The sequence below is a fragment of the Phyllostomus discolor genome, chromosome 11, assembly GCF_004126475.2.
Source record: "Phyllostomus discolor isolate MPI-MPIP mPhyDis1 chromosome 11, mPhyDis1.pri.v3, whole genome shotgun sequence".
In the NCBI taxonomy this organism is placed as follows: Eukaryota; Metazoa; Chordata; class Mammalia; order Chiroptera; family Phyllostomidae; genus Phyllostomus; species Phyllostomus discolor.
This window is the reverse complement of record NC_040913.2, coordinates 86,125,061-86,146,214: the sequence shown is the minus strand read 5'-3', so window position 1 is coordinate 86,146,214 and position 21,154 is coordinate 86,125,061.

The window sequence follows — 21,154 nt, the reverse complement described above, 5'->3', positions numbered from 1 at the left end:
AATGTCGAGTACGATAGTATTTACCTGCTAGCTGTGTGACCTTGGCTAAGTTACTGAAGGTCCTTAAGCCTCTGTTTGCTCATCTGTAAAATAGGGGTAATAATTGTACTCACATCAATAGGGTTACTGTGAAAATTGTTCCTTTGTCCAGTGAAATAGCATAAAACTATGAGCTACTTCTGCAGAGTGCCTGGCACAGCGTAAATGCTGAATTAAATGTTAATACATACAGTCATGTAGTATGTTCATGGGTTACACAATACACTTAGCATGTATGCAAGTATGGTCAATGTTTATTTTTTATAATGAAATCTACAAGTGGCCGTGTCTTGCAGACAGGTACCCAAGCCAGCAGACCTTCTGAAAGTACGTATGAGTGGATGATCAATCAATAAACTCAAAATAGATTTTCGTTTTGATTGGGGCAATTGTCACCCCCTTCAAATGCAGTCCCTAAACTCATGGTTTTGACACTTGGGAAGTGAGCATGACGGGAACCTAGGAGTTGAGACTGTCCTGCGTGGCCACCGCAGCCAGGGTGAGGGTGGTGAGGGTGGAGAGGGGAGGACGGGGAGGGGCCGGGTGCTCCTTGAGCGCCGTGCTCCGGGTGCCGTAGTGGTTGCCTTGTGTGTGCGTCTGTCCTTCATCCTCACACAGCCATCGGATTCCTCACACATCCATGGGATTGCTGCTATCATTCCAATTTCTTTGTTCTGATAAGGACATCATTTCACTCCCTGGACGTTGAGTGCCTTGCATGAGATCAGGCAGCGGGTAAGTGGCGGAACTGAGATCACCCACCTGGGTGTGACCCCAGTGGCCACCTGGAGCCAGGAGCAAAGCCAGGAGAGTCCCGGGAGGGGCCTGCCCTAGTCTCAGTCCAGATGGAGCCTCTCCGTGTTTGCTATGCCCCAGATGTTCCGTGTCGTGTGGAGAGGAGGAAGGAGGAGGGGGAGGAGTGTGGAATGCTTTAAGCACCCGAGGAGGGGGGTCTTGTACTTCATGTCCAGTATGATAGGGCCTTATCAGTCCAGGAGAGCAGGGCTGCAACATGCTTTTGATAGGGCAGTCTGTTGGAAACGGTTCGAAGACTCACAGAGGAAAGAGAAACGAGATTTAGGAAGCTGCAAGGAGAGTGGACCAGCCTGGGGCCTGCGTAAATCACAAAACCAGGGTTGCTGCTCCTTTGCCCATGGTGGGGTGCATAAAGGTTCCAGGGGAAAGACGTTTTTTGGTCCCCACCTATGTTGGGTTATCAGGGGCATAATTATAATATATTTGGGCTGGCTATGTTCTTTTTTTTTTTTAAAAAAAGATTTATTTATTTTTAGAGAGGGAAGGGAGAGAGAGAGAAACATCTATGTGCGGTTGCTGGGGGCCGTGGTCTGCAATCCTGGCATGTGCCCTGGCTGGGAATTGAACCTGCGATACTTTGGTTCGCAGCCCACGCTGAATCCACTGAGCCACGCCAGCCAGGGCTTTGGCTATGTTCTTGTAAAGCACATTTTCTCTGTTAGTCACTAGCTGTATTGGCTTAGTACACACATGATCAACTGAGAAAAAAATCAGACAAGTTATTTGGTATAGTGTAATTATAACTGCTCACACCTTACCTGATGAGCTGGCTTACAGAGCCAATCAGTTACATGCTTTTGTTTCTCTGTCTTTTTAGCAGTCCTTTCTGGAGCCATCTGGAGGTGAGCGGTATCTGTGTAACATCAGCACAATAGCTGATGAGCTCTTAAGCCTTTGCAGAGAGCATGGGAGGCCAGTGTAACAGAAGCCTAGCAGTTGAGACTGTCCCGTGTGGGCGCTGCAGCCAGGGCGGGGGAGCTGCTTTTGGTTTGGGTATTGTCCTAGAAGTTCTTTCTGCATGAGTTTTCCATTTCTTTTTATGTTTCCTTTTGAAAGGGTTATGCTAAACTCTTCATGATTCCATTAAGTATTACTTTTGTAATTATTATTTTAAACCATGTTGAGAAAGTTCTTGAATTTTTTCCTTTTAGAAGAGGGTCAACTGTTCATTCTACTCTGATATAACTGGATAACTTTTTTGTTGGTTAAAATAATCACTTCTTCAATTTTAATTCTGAAATCTGTAATTTTAACCTTGAATTCTCAACTATTTTCTGATCCTGTTTTTCTAATTGCCTATTGGTGCAAATGGGATTCAACCGGTGCAAAACTGAACCCATCATTGTTGTTACTCACGCTAAACTGATTTTTTGGTTTCCGTGTCTTTCAATTTCCTTATTTCTGTTCATTCATCTACTACCGTTCCAGGTTTCTAGGATTGCAAACTTTCTCCCTACTTTACTTCCTATATGGCAAATGTCATCATATATTGTGGTTTCTTTCATTCATTCATTTATTCTTTCATTCATTCAATAAGCATTTGTTGAGCATCTATAACATGCCAGGCACTACGAATGCAAAGATGGCTAGGACCCACTTTCTGTCCACCAGGAGCCAGCAGTAAATTAAGGGAGATGGAGGTGTAAAATGTGTTCACGATATGTGAGGGGCACTGGGACAGCACTTTGTACAGTGAGGGAACTTATTCTTAAATGAAGTGTGTAATCAACTCTCCTTGGGGCAGGTGTCAGGGAGGGCTTCCAGGGGAAGGGATGTTAGAGCTGGATCTCAGAGAGTAAGTTTTCCAGGTGGCTGGGAGTTGAAAGGGGAACAGGACGGAGGACGTTCAAGGCAGAAAGAGCTGTGCAGAATGCGCGGTGGCAGGGAGGCAAGGCGCATTGGGTAGGGACAGGAGACAACGGTCACAGCATGCAGGAGCCGTATCACAGGGGCTTTTATATGTTACACCGACACTTTGACTTTATCTGGTCGGGAGCCTTGGAAGAGTTTTAAGCAACATGTATAATAACCAGATTTGCCTTTGATAGGCTGCATTCTGGGAGGCGGGAGGATGAGCCACAGCTGGAGGAGAGAGGAAGCAGGGAGCCCGGGCAACATGGTCTGCAGTGATCAGGGGACGAGGCTGATGAGGGGAGTGGGCATGGAGACGAGGGAGCAGACACCAGAGTCATTAGGAAGGTTGATTGACACAGTCTGGGGACCATTCTTGCTTGGGGGATAAGGGAGGGTTTAGGGGACTTGGAAGGCTCCCAGAAGTCTTCACTGGATATTATGGGAATGGAGAAACTATTAACAAGGAGAAAATATACAGGAAGCACAGAAAGGCACCTTTGTTTTAATGAGGGAATGGTAGGGTAAGGCACAGTTTGGCCATGCTGGGTTTGAAATACCACTACTAACATCATGGCAAAAGATTAACGCACTCAGCTTGTGCCAGACACAGTTCTAAGAATTTTGTACTAACTAACTCATATAAACCTCACGATAATTCTAAGGGGCAACTAATATTATTATCATCATTTTAGCAAAGATGTTAAATACTTGGTGTAAGATCGCAGAGCAAGTACAACGGAGCTAGGAAAGCACTCGGGCACCTGGCTCCGCATTTTAGTTTTTCGACGAGAGCCCTCTACGGCCAGGAACACTTCAAATCTTAGGATGAGTTGCTACACAGCCGTAGTCACGGAAATGAGAAGAACCCGCAGAAGGAAATTACAGAGGCGAGGCGGCAAGAAGGGGGTCAGTGCTGAAGCTCTGAGAAACAGCGGCACTCCGGGGGCAGGAGAGCAAGAAGCCCGTAGAAGCAAGTGGGTTTCCTCTCGCAAAATGTTTAAAGAAAACCATGAAAGTGGGGGCACAGAAGATGAGGGAGGAGAAAGGTCAGGGTGAGAAGGCAGGGGCCACAGGGAAGCGAGGTGCAAGTCGCGATGGTAAGTGCCTGTCAGATACAGGCCTTAGAAAGCAGCGCCAAAGGCTCGGTGGGGACAGAAGGGGACGCCATGCTTCGATGCATACGGCAAGCAGAGGTGAGTGTAGGTGATCTTTCCGAGGAAGGTGTTGATGAAGGGGAAGCGGGGGCTGAGGGTGGTCAGCCGGGGGCGATGCGGGAGTCCAGTTAAAGACGGCGTCTGCCCTCAGGGGGCTGACAGGAGAGGAGGAAGTGCGGGTGGGCAGGAGGACAGAGACCCCCTCCTGAGGGTGGACGGAGTTCCCAGAAACTGCGATGTGTTGTCAGTCAAGCAGACTCTCTGGTTCTTGTCCTTTAAAATTCTGCCTGCCTGTTTCAGGAACGCAGTGACTTCATCTCTTGAGGGTGGGGAGTCCTGAAGTTGCCCCCTTGCCCCAAACCTCTCCCGTTCTTTGTGCCGCACAGACTGTTGATTGAAATGCCGGCCCTCTCTGGGTTAGGAGCCCACAGTAGCGCCTCACTGTCCCCAGAGTAGAGCTGATCTCTGCTGATGAGAGGCTCCGGTGGCCTCTTATCATCTGATGTGTGCTGTGGGCTTGGTCTCTCCAGCGCACAACTGTCACTGCCGAGCTGGCCGTGACTCCTCTTCCCTAGTTGTTTGCTATGCTTAAAAAGGTTTCTTCTTTCTTTTCCTCCCTCCCTCCCTCCCTCCCTCCCTCCCTCCCTCCCTCTCTTCCCTACCTTTTTTCCTTTCTGTCTGTCTTTGAGGAAAGACTACATCTTTGTTTGAGTCCGAGATGACCGTAACCAATGGTTCTGGGCTGTGATGAGCACCGAGAGAGCCTGGGTGCGCATTAGAAGTGCAAACTCCTGGGCTGCACCCTCGAGAGATTTGAGTTCAGTCGCTGGGGCCAGAATGCACTGTGGGCGGTCTGTGGACCACCCATTAAGAAATGGTAATTCAAATCAACACGTGGGATTATAATTTCTTGTATCAGGTCTTTATATGTACTGTGCCTCTTTTCCGGTATGTTCTCTTTTCTCCATCACTTCAGCTTCCTTTGCACATTTTCCGAGAAGACACGGTTGACCACCTGCATCTATATTGCACGTTCTCTTTACTGAATGCTTCTTTCTAGTCCGCATATCATGAGTTTGAGCCCAGCTCTTTTCTGGTTTAACCAAGTGCTTGGCGGCGTGCTGGGTGCTGGGGTGAGACCAAGGCACAAGGCGTGGGTCTGCGCTCTGAGAGGCACATCACTTTACACGGCTCACTGTCTCACTAGAGCTATTTCTGCAACCCCATCCAGACCGGTGGCTCCTCCAGGACAGGGACGGTGTGCCTTTGGCATCTGTCACAGCTGCCATCCGGTGCTGGCCCTGAGGATGTGGTCAGTAATTATTGAAAAGTAGAAATAAGTTTTGGTCTTGAGACTCGTTGGATTGGGGAGGCTAATTGTCCTTCTCAAGTCTTCCTTCCCCAACAGTTGTTCCAAGAAGCACCTTCCCTGACAGTCGCCCTTGGGCCCGCCGCTATAGCTCCATCTCCCTGGCTTCCCCCTGCTGTAGCTGTGTCTGCGTGTGCTTGCCGGTCTGGCTGTGCAGACCGGCTTCCCCGAGGGCCCGGGCAGCCAGCCAGCGCCCCCAAGCCTTTCCTCGCATTGTGTCCGACTTCCTCTGGGGTGGGAGCCCGTGCGCTTTTCATGCTCTGGAGGACTCGGGCCCTTGTGAAATCTCTTGGAATTAGCCGTGCTGAATTCCACACTCTGTGTCTGCCCTCTGTGCTGGCAGGGGCCTCTATTGTCTTGTTCCCATGTCATCACACTCCTTGGGACAGTGTGATGGTTCAGCTCAAGTTCATTTGGTATTCCCCTCCCAAATGTCCCTGAGTTTTCCCACTGTTTGTACTGAATTACCTAATAGTAGTCAAGGGAATCATTAGCATGCTGGAAATAGGAACTGAGGCATTGTGGGCCGAGCGGCACATAGGGGCGTCTCCTAGGAGCTTCTGTCACTGCTGGTGGCTGCCATGTTGGTGCTGGTGTCTTTGCAAATAGAGACATAGCACTAGGGCCTTTGCAGATAGAGACATGGTGGGGAGAGGGAGGAAGAGGATGGAGAAGGAGAAGAAGAAAGGGGAGAGGACAGGAGAAGAAAGGAGAAGAGAGAACAGGAGAGGAGAAGAGCGGAGAAGAGAGGAGGAGGGGGTGGGGAAAGGGGAGGGGGAGGAGAGAGAGTTGGTCGGGAAGGGCAGATTGCAACATGTTTCCCACTGAAGCGACTCACCCGGACCATTTCCGTCCTGACTGGATTATCTCCTGGGTGGACTGCAGGCTGCATGCAGGCACCTTGGTGCCTGCCACTGGCATGCTGAAAAAAAGGCTCCTTTCTCCGTGGGCTAATGACCCGTTTCTGGTTCTGTGCAGGTGGACTTGATTAGAAGATCTGCCATGACAGGGCTGACATTGTGCTAAGCAATTAATGTGCTGATTGTTTCTAGATCTTACACCAGTCCCGTCAAGTAAATACTAACATCCTGGGCTGCAGGGGCTGTCAGGGGGTGAGGAATTTCTCTGAGATCTTCCATCTGGTGAGTGGCAGAGCTGGATTCAAGCCTAGATCTGCCCCTTCCTGCCACGTCCTGGTTCTTCTGCTACTCCACGTTGCCTCTCACTGCCCATTTGCCAGGGTTCGTTGACCCCAGAGTGCTCTGAACAACCTCTGCAGACTGGTCAGTGCAAGGGTTTGCAGCCCGTTCAAGCTGAAGTCCATCTCTCCCTGGGGGCGAAGGTGGAGTCCCGAGCCGCTGTGGAAAAGGGCTCCTTAGACACCAAAGTCAGCCTCACTCCTTGCAGCCTGCTAGTGCCGAGGTCGGGGGCCCCGGAAACTCCCGCCCGAATGTGTCTCGGGAAACCCGAGACCCCATCTTCAGTCCTGTGGGATTCTGCCTGCTCCGGGTACCTGCCCTCCGGTTCTCTCTCGATGTACTCAGCACCTCCGTATTTTTAAAGACACGAGGGAGCCAGCCGAAGAGCCAGGATGCCTGGTTATAACTGAAGAAACACATCTGAACCCCTGCGTCAGCCACGGAGACCATGTGTTTCGGGGCTTTTTTGTTTGGAGCTCGTTTATCATCGCTGTACAAACATGTCAAACGAGGCCGGAGTGCAGGAAACCCCGGGGAAGCTCGCAGAGAGCGAGCGCTCCGTGCGGATGGCCGAGCGCTGGGCCTGGGTGGAGTCGCCCAGGGGGTCGGGGCCGAAGCACAACGGCTGGAGCTTAATCCGTCACAGACGCCGGGGCGCCGTCCCAGAGCAGTTCCACCTGCCGCACCGCCAGGGTCCACGGCTGGCCTCCCAGCACTTAGAAGGTGTGTGTTCTGTACTCCACGTGTCAGTCACGGCGAGCGAGGCCTGGGTTCCATATATAGTCATCGTAGTGGCGTCTAGTTTTCTTTAAAAAGAATCCTTTAATGTAAGATGAAAAAGGTGGATGATAACTAATGCCTAGTCCCTTTATGCAGCCCATACCTACGGCATCACATGGAACATGTCGCTCCCGTTGGAGAACAATGGACTCAGCCCCTCTGGTGTGGGAGACGCATTCCGGAGCGAAGGGAAAAAGTCTCCTGCCCGGTTTTCCCCGCTTTCTGGCGACGCTGGGCAGGGCACGAGCGCGTTAGGTTCCAAGCTCTGGCTAGGGGGTGGGGGTCGGAGAGCGAGTCTCCTCTCTACAGGAAAGGCCGTCTGCAAGGAGGAGACTCTTGCTGTCCCCCCGACCCCAACCGCCCCCCGCCCCCCGCCCTGGAATAACTTGATCACTGTGCTTTACACAGAGACCTGGATGGCCACACGGTACAAACAGAAACCAAACTCAGCGAAGGCTCTGGGCTCAGGCTTTCAGCTAAAAACCTCCATCCCTTGGATCCTGTCATACCAGAACCTTCTGGGTTTTCTCTGATAAATGTCCCTGTGTGTCCTTCGTAGCTGCTTCAGCAGCCCCTTCTGTCATCGCCTCGTAAATGTCAGCGGTCCCCACACTCATCTCGTGATTTGGGATATTGCCGGGGGTTTCATGAAAACCCATGGCGTTTTCTGCTTGCAAATTAAAGCCTGCCTCCCCCATTCAAACCTATGTCCATTACTACTCGCTTTCTTTTTTTTTGATGGATGCAAACTCCATATATTCAAGTATCTCTTCACCTTTTTCTGTCAGAGGAACTCAAACTTAACTGGTCCAAAATCCAAATCTTTCGCTTTGCTTCCCTCTGCTCCCCCGAGTTCTGTGGAAGAGCCAGACAATGACCACATCTCTTATTCAAGGCTCAGGCCTGACTGTTGCTCGCCACTCCTGCCCTCCACCAGCCCGACGTGTGCCTGCTCGCGGAGTCCCATAGATGACATCAGGACTTGGCTGGCTCCGGTCCCTGCCCGCTCCTGCAGTTCTGGCCCCTGTGGGCCCTTCCCAGGAGGCCTGGCATGTCGTCCTCACTCTTCTCCTGGCCTCTGCTTCCCCACCTCCAGTTCCGTCTGCACGCTGCTGCCAGAGCCATCTTTTCTAAAACAGAAGTACAATGATGGACCTTATCTGTTTAAAACTCCTCACCTCGGTTGCATTCAGGATAAATCTCCAACTCCTTAGCTGAGCCTACAAAGCCTCTGTGCTCTGCCTTAAACCAGATCTCCAGCCTCAAGGTCCATACGCCTGACCAGACGCCCATATAGCACTCCTTGAGGCTCCAGAATTCTCTGACCTGACCAGTGTGTGCGTCTTTATGATCACAGTGCCTCTTCGGCCTGGAATTCATTCACTCATTCATTTATTACATAGTTTGTTCAACAAATGTTTGTTGAGTGTTAATTCTGTACCAAGCAATATTCTAGTTACTGGGAACATGGCAGTGAACATGAACATGGCAGACGAGGGTTTTGCTCTCGGGAACTCACATTCTGGAGGGAGAAGACAGAGCAAAGCAGACGGTGAATTGAAGACATGTAGTTATGAAAGTCAGGAGGCCAGTGAACCAGGATGATGAGATAGCAAGTCCTAAAAGATGAATGTGAGTGTGTGCGGACCTCTGTGAACAGGGTTCTCCGGGAAGGTTCTCCGAGAAGGGCTGTTTGAACAGGGATCCTTGCTGGGAGGGAGTGGAGGCCAGGTCTGGAGAACAGCAGGGTGAAGGCCCGGAGTTGAAATTGCCCTTTTCGTTTTCAGGACAGAGTGAGAAGGCTGGTGTGGCCGTAGTTCAGGGCCTGGGGGGTGAGGGTGAGGAGGCAGGCAGGCACCAGGCAGTATAGGGCTTTGCAGGCCAAGGCAGACAGTCTAGTTTTTATTTCACATGGGACAGCAGTCTGATCAGATTTGCGTTGGCAGGATGCAAGGAAACCGGAAGCCTCGTGCACTGCTGTTGGGAATGCAAAACCGTGCAACTGCTGAGGAAACCAGCTTGATGGTTTCTCAGTAAGTTACCTCACACGGTGAGCATGTGATCTGGCAGTTTCAATCCTACATATATACCCCAAATGACTGGAGACAGATGTTCAGCCTGGCTGGTGTGGCTCAGTGGATTGACTGCCACCGGTTTATGAACCAAAGGGTCGCCAGTTCCATTCCCAGGTGGCAGCACGTGCCTGGGTTGTGGGCCAGGTCCCCAGTAGGGGGCGCAAGAGAAGCAACCACACACTGGTGTTTCTCTCCTTCTCTTTCTCCTTCCCTTCCCCTCTAAAATAAATAAATAATAAATAAATAATCTTAAGGAAAAAGGAAGTATTATGCGAAGTGGAAGCAGCCGTATGCAGAAGGGCACGGGCTGTACGATGCCATCCGTGTGAATGCCCAGGGTGGGCAAATCCGTGGGAACAGAAAGCAGGCTGGTTGTCGCCAGTGACTAGGAGAAGGTGAGAAATGGGGCGTGACTACTTAGATAGTATGGACATTCCTGAAAAGGTTAGAAGAACTGCCATATAACCCAGCAATCCTCTTTCTGGGTGTTGATCCCAAATTATTGAAATCTGGACCACAAAGAGATATATGCCTGTCCATGTTCATGACTGCATTGTTCACCCAAGCTACGGAAACAACTAAATGCCCATCGACAGATGACTGGATAAAGAGAATGTGGGAGGTTAATACAATGGAATATTGTCCAGCCTTTAAAAAGAAGGAAATCCTGCCATGTGTGACAACACGGATGAAGTTGGAGGACATCATGCTAAGTGAAAGGAGCCAGTCACGGAAGGGCAGACACAGCACAATTCCACTTATGTGAGGGATCTAAACCAGTCCAGCTCACAGCAGCAGATTGCAGAGCGGGTATGGCTGGAGCCCTGGGGAGGAGGAAGTCAGCGGCTGCTGCTGAGTGGGTGTAAAGGTTCATCATGCAAGATGGATACATTCTGGAGAGTGGCTGCACAACACTGCACCTATGACTAGCAATGGGCTATCATACACTTCAGATTTTGTGAAGAAGGTAGATCTTCTATGAAGTGCTCTTAGCACAATAAAAAATGTTGACTCTTGGAAAGACTGGATCCTTAATTCCAATGTAATTAATTCAACTTACAGAAGATGTCCAGTGAGGCGACTGGACTTCTTTCTTGTTTTGATAAACTCATGACTCTGACACTCAGCTGGAGTTTGTGGTCTTCTCGGAAGGGTTCCCGACCTCCCGCAGTCACGGAGTGATGTCTTTCTTGGAGCCGATAGTCTGAAAGGCAGTCAAGTCCGTCAAGTTCACGTGAGCTTTCAGTCCTTGGGGTGGTGAGAGACAGCTATGTTCCTGTGGCCATCTCTACTCCCAGAAAACAGGAAAAGGTATATATTAGTATAAGTACAAAAACGAATGCCTTTTGGGGAGGTTTTTTTTTTTTTTAAACCAGTGGTTATGGGTTTCTGCTGTTCTGTACATATGTTCTCATCTAGTTGCCTTGTAAGTGGGGACCTCGCTACTTTTGGAGGCTGGCCGTGCTCACGGCTGTGGTCTGATGGTGCGAAATGGACGGAAGCCAGCTCGTTAATACGGCGATTGAAGTCTCTGACTCACATTTCTTTAATTTCCTTTCTCCAACTAGCAGAATGACCTGCCACAGATTGCAACATTTCTAACACTCAAACTGTCAGTGATATTTTCATTGAAAAGATAGTATGAGATGTTTCAAGTATTTTGAACAATATTAGTTGTTTGTGTACTTTATAAGACACTGTGATGCCTAAAAGCATGAGCAAAATAGTTTGAACATTACACTAGGCTGCAGTGAAATATAAATGATGAATTGTGCATTTACCTGACTGCATGATATTTAAGAGAAGCCAAGAGTGAAAAGAAAAATTTGTATCTATGGTTGTCAAAGGCAAGCTGCTTTAAAGACTACCTGCCATTCATGTGCTACAAGTTAATATATTTAGTGGAGTTATCGCACTAATTACACTGTTGTGTCTCTCTCATGGGTTAAATTTATGTATCCCCCTGGCTTATAATGTACTTTCCAATAATCCAGGGACTTACTAGAAGCAAGATATCTTGCTAGCTACTGTATTTTTCTGTGCGTAATGCACACCCACATTTTTGTGCGCATTATACATGGGATTATTATACCCATGGCATGCAATCGCTATACCCATATATAATGCACATCCTTATTTTTCCTTAAAAAATGTGGGCAAAAGGTGTGCATTTTACATGGCACAGTACGGGTGAATATTTTTTGAAGGTGCATGGGGTGGTGATGGACTGAAGAGGTTGGTGGGAGGCTGGGCAGGCATTCCTGGAATGACAGGCATGTTCGGTTGTATTTGACGAAGCAGTTTAAAATAGAAGACACAGAGTCAGTGTGACTCGGAGCTTTGACATTGCCTGGCCACCCAGCTGTGCTGGGGAGGCAGAGCAGCGGCCACAGGGGCGCTCGGTGTGATGTCTTCTTACGGGTCTTTTGTCGGGGCCCTCCGATGAGAAAAGCTCCCTCTTTACCACAGAATTGTCCAAGAGAGTCTTCAGGTCCTCACTTTGTTACAGCACATACCAGCACTGAAATTAAAGTGTAAATGACTGCTGCAGTTTTAACTGGGTTGTCAAGAAGGTGGAGCTTCTTTCATTGATGTTAAATATATTTACCATCTTCTACTGAAGTTTTGATGGGCTCTCTCTCAGGATTAGGATACAGATTTTAACTTATTTAAAGAAGAGGATGGTGCTATTCCAGGGACATAAACAGAGACAACAAAAAAACCAAGTGGTCGAAACGGGCCTGAGGGCCAACACTTTCTGCAGCTCAAGCTTTGGATTTCCGGGCGTCTCCACCAGCTGACCAGAGTGAAGATAAGGCCGTTTCTCATTGTCTTGGAGTGAATGCTCTCAATTAAGATGTCTGCAGCAGGCATATCCTGGGATTCAGAATGACCTGGGCGTGTGTGGAGGGCCTGTGAGCCCACAGGGGACCGAGTGGCTATTAAGTGGAGGGTAGCTCTTGTCCTTCTGAAGAGACTGATCCTAAGGGAGGAGAGGAGGACGGGCTGGACAAACACTCCAGGGTCGGTCCAAGCCCATGGACTGATTTAGAAGGGGAGGGGTGAACCCATGGTAATCACTCCAGACCAACTAACTCAATGTGTTTCTAAGCCCTGGGGCAAGAATTTACAAGAATGAGAAAGGCTAATTTTATCAAAATATCTATGTGATGGAAGCACGCATTTGGCCCGCTGCACAGGTGCCAGCAAACAGGCAGCTTCAGAGAGCAACTGCCTTAGCCAGTCGCGCCCCCAGCCCTGGGCGTGGGTGGCTGCAGGCGTCGGTGGCTCTGGGATGTAAGTACGTAGAGTTGGTGGCAGTGTCGTGGCCTGCAGTGTCGTGGTGCTGCCCACTCTTGGGTGCGATGTTAGCAGACGAGTGGCTTCATAGGGCACAGACGGGAGGTGGCAGCTCCTCTGGACGCTGGTGACCTTGAGTTGAGTAGCAGCTGGACCTGGAAGAAGGGACGGGGAGGGAGCACATGGGAGAGACCCTGGGGAGGTGATGGAGAACCGGGGAGGAATGCGAGGGGACGCTCTTACAGTTACATGGAATTGTGGGGGCAGAGCCAGTGCCTCGGTCTCCCGTCTTTGATGGTGACCCTCTTTTTTGTCCCAAATAAGAAACACTTCGGAATGAAATTTGACCGGTTTAGGTCAGATATTCAGTTTACATTTGGATGGTTTGAAGTTTCAGGTGTTTGGCAGGAACTCCTGAATCACTGGGAAAGGAGAATCGCAAGCACCCCTTTCTTCCCATCTTCCTTCTATTTGCGTCAACAATGTTTAAAACGTCCCGAATTTCAAGATTGCCAGTTTTACATGAAAAGAAGCTTGTAAAAGTGTTCCGTTTACGTTCTTTCCACAAATGTAAACGAGAACACAAACGAGGATGAGTTTTATCGTAGCCTTGCAGGTCAGAGCCTGCTAGATGGGTCCTTTAAAAAGATGTTATGGCTGTTACCCTGGAAACCGGGCGTCATTATTTTCCATTTTGCCATTCGCTCCGCAGTGGCTCGGCTCCATGTTGATAGTTAGAGTCAGACATCACCTCGGCAGACAGCTGCTCTGCTTGGTTTGGGGTTGAAGGCGCTTCTGGCATAGAGAGGATGGGTCTGCAGGTTCGGATGGCCGCCTGCCAGGGGCCGGAGTGAAGGGCGCCATGCACGTTTGCTGTGAGCTGGATCCAGGAGTCCCGACGAGCTCCGTGGACTCGGGAGCCCATGGACCTGTCTGCCAAAGGATGGAACGGCGGGCTCTCAAGCCAGAAAAACCCAGTCCTTGAACCATGGCGCAGTCTCGGATCTGCGTGTGTTGCGTCACATCCCCTGCAAATACTTCCGCACGGCAAAGGTCGGTGTCATCTCAGAGTTCTCACAAGAGGAGTGCCAGCCTGGTTCCTCATAAAACTCCCTGTACGTGCATCATGCTTATTGATCATGGTAATAGAAATAGCGATGTGTTATTACCGCTGGAAATGTTTTAGATTATACTGTATTGAATTAACCATTAATTAGCCACGGTGAAATCTATCAGCTTCTGGCTTACTTGTTTGTTTAAACATTGCTATGGGTCTAACATTAGGTAATGGCAGATAAAAAGGAAACAAGAAATGAAATTCCCAGACTTTGAGAAAACAAGATATACTGTATAAATAACTTCAGGATAATACACGGGTAGCCTGAGTGTTAGAGGTTGCAAAAGCAAAAGACAATACTGAATCAAAAAAAAAATGGGGGGGGGGTAAGTGTGGGAACCAGCCGGGGACGGCTACCTGAATGTCTTTGCCCATCCCGAGGAAAATGTTTGATCTCTGTTGGCAGAGAAGAGGGGGTTTAGCTTTGCAGGCTGGTAAACATTAGCAAAACTCTGTAGGTAGGAAAAAACATCTTGTATGGATTTAAGGTAACAGAGAGGCAGTGGGGAGCTGGGGTAATGGTTGGGAGTGGCGGGAGAAAGAGTGAGTAATGAGAAGACCAGCCAGCATTTCTCTTGTTAAGGCGATGGAGGGGGAAAGGCCGGATAGGTTAGGTGGGTCCACTTCATGGGGGCCCTTCTTAAACAAACATCTGACGAGGGCCTTTGGGTCATCGTTAGCTCATTCCTTTGTTTATCAAACATGTGTGTGTCAGGCACTGGACTGGACCTTGGAGACGAGCAGGACTGAGGCTTGCCCTAAGGAACTCAGAGAGAAGGAAGGAGGCACGCAAGCAGTCATTACAGAGGAGGCGTGGCTCTGAAAGAGGTCTGCAGGAAGTAGCCTGGTAACAAAGCGGGAGGATTCATTTTGCCTGAAGTGGAGGCAGGGCTGAAAAATGTTGGGAAAATAAACGCACTTAAGCCGATGGAACTGACGCAAAAAATCGAAAGCAGATAAAGCGGATGCAGTGGGCTGTGGGAGCTGTTGTGCACCCACCTGGACGCAGCGGGAACAGGTAAATGCTGTAACATAAACCACAGCGGGCACCACAAATGAACAGGGCAGCAGAAATACCTTAAAGGTGCAGCTGAGGTGGGCGTGCGCTAGACTCAAGCAAACTAAGCCTGCAACGCTGCTGGAGACAAAAATGATGGAACAGAGGCTGTCCCACTTCGGGCGCATCCTGAGCGGTGGGGGGTTCTCTGGGCGAGACGAGAGCGCTGGGAAAACCAGCAGGCGGCAGGAGAAGGGGGACACCAACCAGGAGACGGAGTGACTCGATCAGAGAAGCCGCAAGCGTGCGTCTGCGGGAGCTGAGCGGGGCTGCCGAGGACACGTGGACAGGACACTGTGGACGTCACTCACGCATGGGGGTCGCCAGCAGTCAGGAGCCGTGGCTGACTCAGCGTCATGTAGCACTCAGACCTGGATGTGAGCTGCTGGAAAAAGGCAGCGACATGGAATAGTTTGGCACTAGGACCAGAGGCTGCTGACTTGTGGGCAAAGACAGGAACTGGCGTCGCAGCGAGTGGTAGCTCCGGCTGGAAAAGACGGATGGACTCTCAAGTTCTCGTTCAAAGAGATGGCATTGCTCGTCACTTTGTTGGCTGATCCTCCAATACTTCAGGCGTTTTTTTTGTGTTTCTGAATCTGTATTTTACACCCCTCCCCCCTCAGTAGCCTTGTTCTTCTGGGAGAAATCTTACTCACCCAAGGCGTTCCTCGCTCTCGTAGGTAAACATCTTACCTTTGTTTATGGCTCTGCTTTGGCACTTACGTCTTACTCTGTGTAGCCATTCACACGTAGAACCCCACTGTGGATTTTCCTTCTCTGGGACAGGGATCGTGCCTTATTTATAGCAAAAGCGGGATGGAGCCCCATCTGGGACGCGAACCCCTAATTTTCCACTTACTAGCTCTGTGACCTTAAGGAACATGGTTAATCTTTTACCCACATTCCTTATTTGTAAAGTAGGGCAAATAATATCTACCTAATAAGGGTACTAACCAAAAATTTAGATAATGTATGTTAAATCACCTAGTCATAGTGATTTATTCAGACACTTGGTAAACATTGTTTTTTTCCTCTTCCTTTCTCCCTTTCTGTTGTCACAATGCTCAGCGCAGGGCCTGATGCGTAGTAGGAAGTCAGTGCATTTGGTTGAATTTACGAACTTTACAGTTCACTGAGCGCACGGGCGCTGACCACGTTCCAGGCACTGTTCTAAGTGCTATAAAGGTATTAACTGATTTAATACTCTCCATCACACCTGGAAGAAAGCACTATTAATAGCCCCACTTTATTTATGAGGTGACCAAGGCACAAACAAGCGAAGTGCGTACTCCAGGGAAGCCCAGGCAGGGTGGAGGCAAGACTCGAATCCAGGCAGATGCCTCTCTGAAGTCCGCGCTTTTTATCCCACTGGTCGACTCTATGTAGTTTCCATAGGATGTGGAACTTTCTAGAAATTTTCTGCCGGCGATGATCTGGCCCATTCAGAGCGTTCCAAAAGTAGGATTGCCACGTGCCTGGAACGAATCCATTTCCAGTTTGCCTCTGCAAGGACTTCTGAATGCTCTGAAGTTCTTAAGAAGTTGTTTCCCATAAGAAAAAAGAACCTAGTCTTTCTTTCACGAGAACGTCTCTGCTAGTGTGGCATCCATTCAAATTAGCCTGTGAATGAACCATGTAGCACATTCATCAGAGTCCTACTCAGACTCTGATGCTTAATTGTTGTGCAGCTGGAGAGGTATAAGCCATGGGAGGTGCCCTTGACCCATGACCGTCTCCACCTTGACCACCAACTACAGCCTACTGAGCTTCTGTGTGGCAGCCCTGGGAAAGCTCATAGAGGCAACGGATTTGCCCAAGGCCACAGAGCAGCAAATGTCTGTTCCTCAGTCCTCCTGATGTGGGTTCAGCGGGGGAACAGGAGCAACACAATTAGGCCGGTGATGGCTCCCCGGCGGCTTGTCCTTGGTTTGTCCAGAGAGGAAAGAAGAGAGTATCTGTTATCAGTCTACTCAGGGGTGTCAAACTCATCTTCACCACGGGCCATGTCGGCCTCACGGTTGCCTTCAGATGGCCAAAATAATTTTAGGACTGTATAAATGTAACTGTTCCATAACTGGTAAGGAGTTGACATTATATCTGGCCCTTGGAAGGCAACCGTGAGTCTGATGTGGCTCCCCGTGAAAATGAGTCTGACATCCCTGGCTACGGCCACACCACCCTGACGTGCCCTCTCTTGCCTGATCTCGGAAGCTAAGCAGGGTCAGGCCTGGTCAGTACTCGGATGGGAGACTGTCTGTCACCAGCACCCTAGGGGAGCGTTTTCGCTGTCTGCATGGCATTCACGAGACGCTCCTGTTACTTTAAGTTCGCAGCAGTGTGGTGGAGGAGGAAAGAGCCGAAGACCCGGAGCTGGATGTCTTGGGTTTGAGGCTGACTTCCCCTCTCAGGTCGCTAAGTCCTCGATTTACTGCAGAAATAGAGCGATAATGGTACTCATCTCAAAGGGCTGTTATGAGGACTAGCTGACATTAGGAGGGTGCTTCAGTAAGATAAGGTGGTTCTAGGGACATCGATTGTTTTGTCCTCACTAGCTTCTACGAGACAGAGAGAGGCATTCACTCGTGTGCGAACGTAAGCAGAAAAGACATGGAGACACAAGGCAGGGGTGTCCGGAAGAAACCCTGAGGAGCCCCGAGTGTGAGGAGCCGAAAGGCACAGCATGAGAATGTGGACCGCTGTCCCCAGAATGGAAGCAGTCGTCACATTTCTATCCCTGGGACAAGAAGATAGCTCAGTGTGTTGGTTCTCTGTTGCTGAACAACACATGACCACAAGCTTAGTGGCTGAAGACAAGCACAACCATCATCTCACAGTTCCTCGGCCGGGACCTAGGCTCAGCTGGGCTGGGTCCACTGCGCAGGGTCTCACGGGCTGGGAAGCCAGGGTGTTGGCTGGGCCGCTGTCGGATGACGCTCGGGGTCTTCTTTCAGGTCCACTGGTGGTTAGTGGAATTCAGTTCCTTGAGGTTGCAGGACTGAGGGCCTCGGCTCCGAGAGGCTGCCTGTCACTCCCTGCCACGTGGCCTCTCCAAACGGTGGCAGTTAGCTTCTCCGGGGCCAACAGGGGTCTCTCATTCCACTGTGGTGTGTCGTGTAACAAGGTAGTGGAGGAAAGTGATGCAGGGGAACCCACTTTAGATGCAGTACGGCTCCAGCAGCAAAGGCGTCTGAGAAAGGGTGGACTCTCTGTTTAACTCTCTGTAGCCTCAGGCTTGGCTGCGGCCCAGAGACACGGAATGCCGCCCGGAGATAAACGTCATGCCCGGGAAGGAGGTCAGTGGACGTATAGAGTGTGATAACTGCCTGATGTTATCTGTTAATTTAGGAATGCATTGTTTTTTCTGGAGGCCGGAGTGACTACCTACCACGTGGTTTCACTATTAACCCCCTCTAGAAAGGGATCCCGTCCTGGGAGTGGGTGGGTTCCTCCCCAGCCGGCCGCCACCACTGGGAGCTGCTGTGTGCAAGTTTCCCTTATTAAGGCTCTTATGAATTCGACCAAGGCTACGAGTCACTTCTTCAGAATCGATCCTGCATTTCGACTTTTGGGGTTTTCCCCTGACCAGTACCGTGCACGCTCAATTGTTCCCACACTCAGGGGGAGAGGTGAACCAGGGGGCATCCACGGGGTGCAGGAAGCTTGGGACCATCTTTAGAAGCCTGCTGGCCCCATCCAGGCCCAGGCGACGCCAGAATATTCGGTTCTGCAGCCATGTTCTAGGTTCCTGCACGATGCCTGTCTCTCTTGTTGCTGGATGTTCTGATTTCCCAAGAGAATCAAAACACATGTAAGGAGAAAACATGAGAAAAGCTTTCTCTCTTTTCATCTGAGAAACGAGCACTTCTAGGGAAAAAGAAAAAAGTATGCTTTGGACATTGTTTAATAATTCCTGATTTAAATATCAGTACTGAATGTGGATTTGACTAAAAGAGTGAGCACGTGGCCCAAACCTATAGTTACCCTAAAGTCAGACCTTTTCTTTAAAAAAAGTAGAAAGCTTCGAAATCAATTCATTTTCTGACTATTGAGATGGAAGAATGTTTTTCTATAACAAATCCCACTTTAAAATTAGCTAATAAGGCTGCAGTGGTTTTCTCTTTTTTTACTAACTCGCTATGTGATGTTTCGATTTGCGGGGCAACCAGAAGATGAGTTTCTTTGTAGGAAATGAAAAGTTTATAAGTATTTTCTCAGAAGGGGTCTGCACAGGCAATATTGAAATGCTGTAAGTGTATGACATCTAGTTTTGGTTGTGCTTCAGTGTATTGATTGATGGAATCAAATTTCCTTTTTGTTTCATTGGAACCTCTGTGGTTGACAAGCAGAAAGCTTAAAGCTGAGCAAATGCGATAAACATGACTAATGTGTGCAAAGTACAAATTCCCTCCCAAGCTGGGAAGCACATATGTTCTTCTTCTTTTTTTTTTCTTTTTTTCCTACTTGGAAAGCTAAGCACAGGCTGTACTTATGACCCTGTCAAGGACAAAGCCATAAACTGCAAGGATGCAAGGTTGAAAATTAACCGATATACATGAAATTTCCCTCCGACAGGATGCCCTGGGAAGTCAGTGCTGATGCTAACCAGCACAGATATGACCTCTCTCCCCCAGACCAGGTCTCCGGTGGCCCTTTCTGCCCTGTGGAGTCAGCTGGGTAGCGTGCCACCAGGCCTCTGCCATTGGGAGAACATGGGGAAGGATGGGTTCCAAGTTTTCTTATGTTACTGTTTTTGCAAAGGGTCTGCGTCTCTTTCCCCCAGACACTAACTCTCCACACAGTAGGAGCCGTCCGCCCAGTGTGCCCTTTGCCAGCCTCTTCCTTCCAACCTGGAGGCAGCCCTGATCCAGGGGATGGGAGAAACCTGCTTCTGTGTGTGCCCAGGAGTTCTGGCACTGAGCTGATGGCATGTGCATGACAGGTGGAGCCACAGGGCTCCTGGGAAGATGGCGGTTTGGGCTGGATGTGAGTCTTTCCGGCCAGATAAGGCTGGCCCTGCACCTTCGGGTGTCCCTGGTCACTAGGCTTTCTGCCTGCCTGTGGCTGAGGTGACATCCCTCCTGCTCAGGCTCAGTCAAGAACATCACGCAGCAAAACTCCTGGGTCCCCGTCCTTAGGCTCCCTTTGCATCACCGTGGGTGGCCTTTGCCTGTGGGGGCTGGCACGGTGGCGGAGTGGCTGGAGCAGTGGCTGGAACAGTGGGGTCAGCGGCTCTTCTCCTCAGGCCCTGCTCTTGTGTCCGGACCCACCCCCAGAAGCCCCTTCACCATCACCATGGTGACGTGTCTACATCCTTTCCTGTTCTCGGGCTCCCCCAGGGTCATGCCAGCTCCTCGGGTGTATTTTGAAATCCTTGGCCCTTAAACAGAAGGGTCAGGCTCCGAGGCCCTTTTCTGTGTGGCCCCTTCGTGAATCCGTGGTTGCTCATGGTACACAGGGAGAGACAGCAGCCAGTTCTGTCGGCAGCTGACATGCAAACAGATGACGCTGACAGAAGGTGCCCCCTGTCCTGTCCATGGGTGGTGTCCAGGATGCCAGCTCTTGCTGTGCCCTGCGTTCTGTGAGGACACCCAAGGGGTCCGTGATGGACCCGTGTGATGATGCCCGAGTGTGTGCAGCGTGCTCAGAACAGCGCTGCTCACCCACAGTCCCCCTGTGTCTGCTCCCCGGGTCCTCTACCACTTCACCCGACATATTTCCCCCCCTGTGCTGAAACGCAGCCATGGCCTGGGGGCTTTGTGTGGCTTGCTCCTCCGGTGGTGTGGTGGGCGAGGGACTCCCCCCAAAGCTCTGCTGTGAGAGACGAGACTCTGTGTGTCTTTCCCCCGGCTCCAGGGCGACAGCTTCATGTTCCAGCAACAGGTCTCCCTGGAACTCGTACCCAGTGTCTCCTTAGGCACAGGCCTGTTCATCAGGGAGGTAACATTCGGGTTCTTGGGCCTCAGCTGCATTTTCTTCAATGTTCCTTTCCTGGGGTCCCAAAGCTCTTCTGGTTCTCGGGGGAGTCACGCATGCCCTCTGCACCCCGAGGGGGTGCTAGCCACCGCCTGCTCCTCGGGCCTGGAGACGAGGTGCTGGAGGAGTGTGGCCGCCCAGGCCGGAGGGGTCTGGCCAGAGGCTGCCAGCGGCTTCAGGGAGGAGAGTGGCGGTGCTCAGCGAGGCTAAAATGCCGCGATGGTAGTAGCCTGTCAGTGTCTGTCTGTCTCTCTTTTTTTTCTGATTCTATAGATTTACTTTTTCTAGATATTTTACATAGATACAGTCATACGCTATATGATCTTTCCCTCGGTTTTAGAGGGAAAAACATTCAGTCTTTCACTGCCAGCTGCGGGTTCTGCATAGAACCCCTTCATTCGGTTGAGGAAACTCTTTGCTG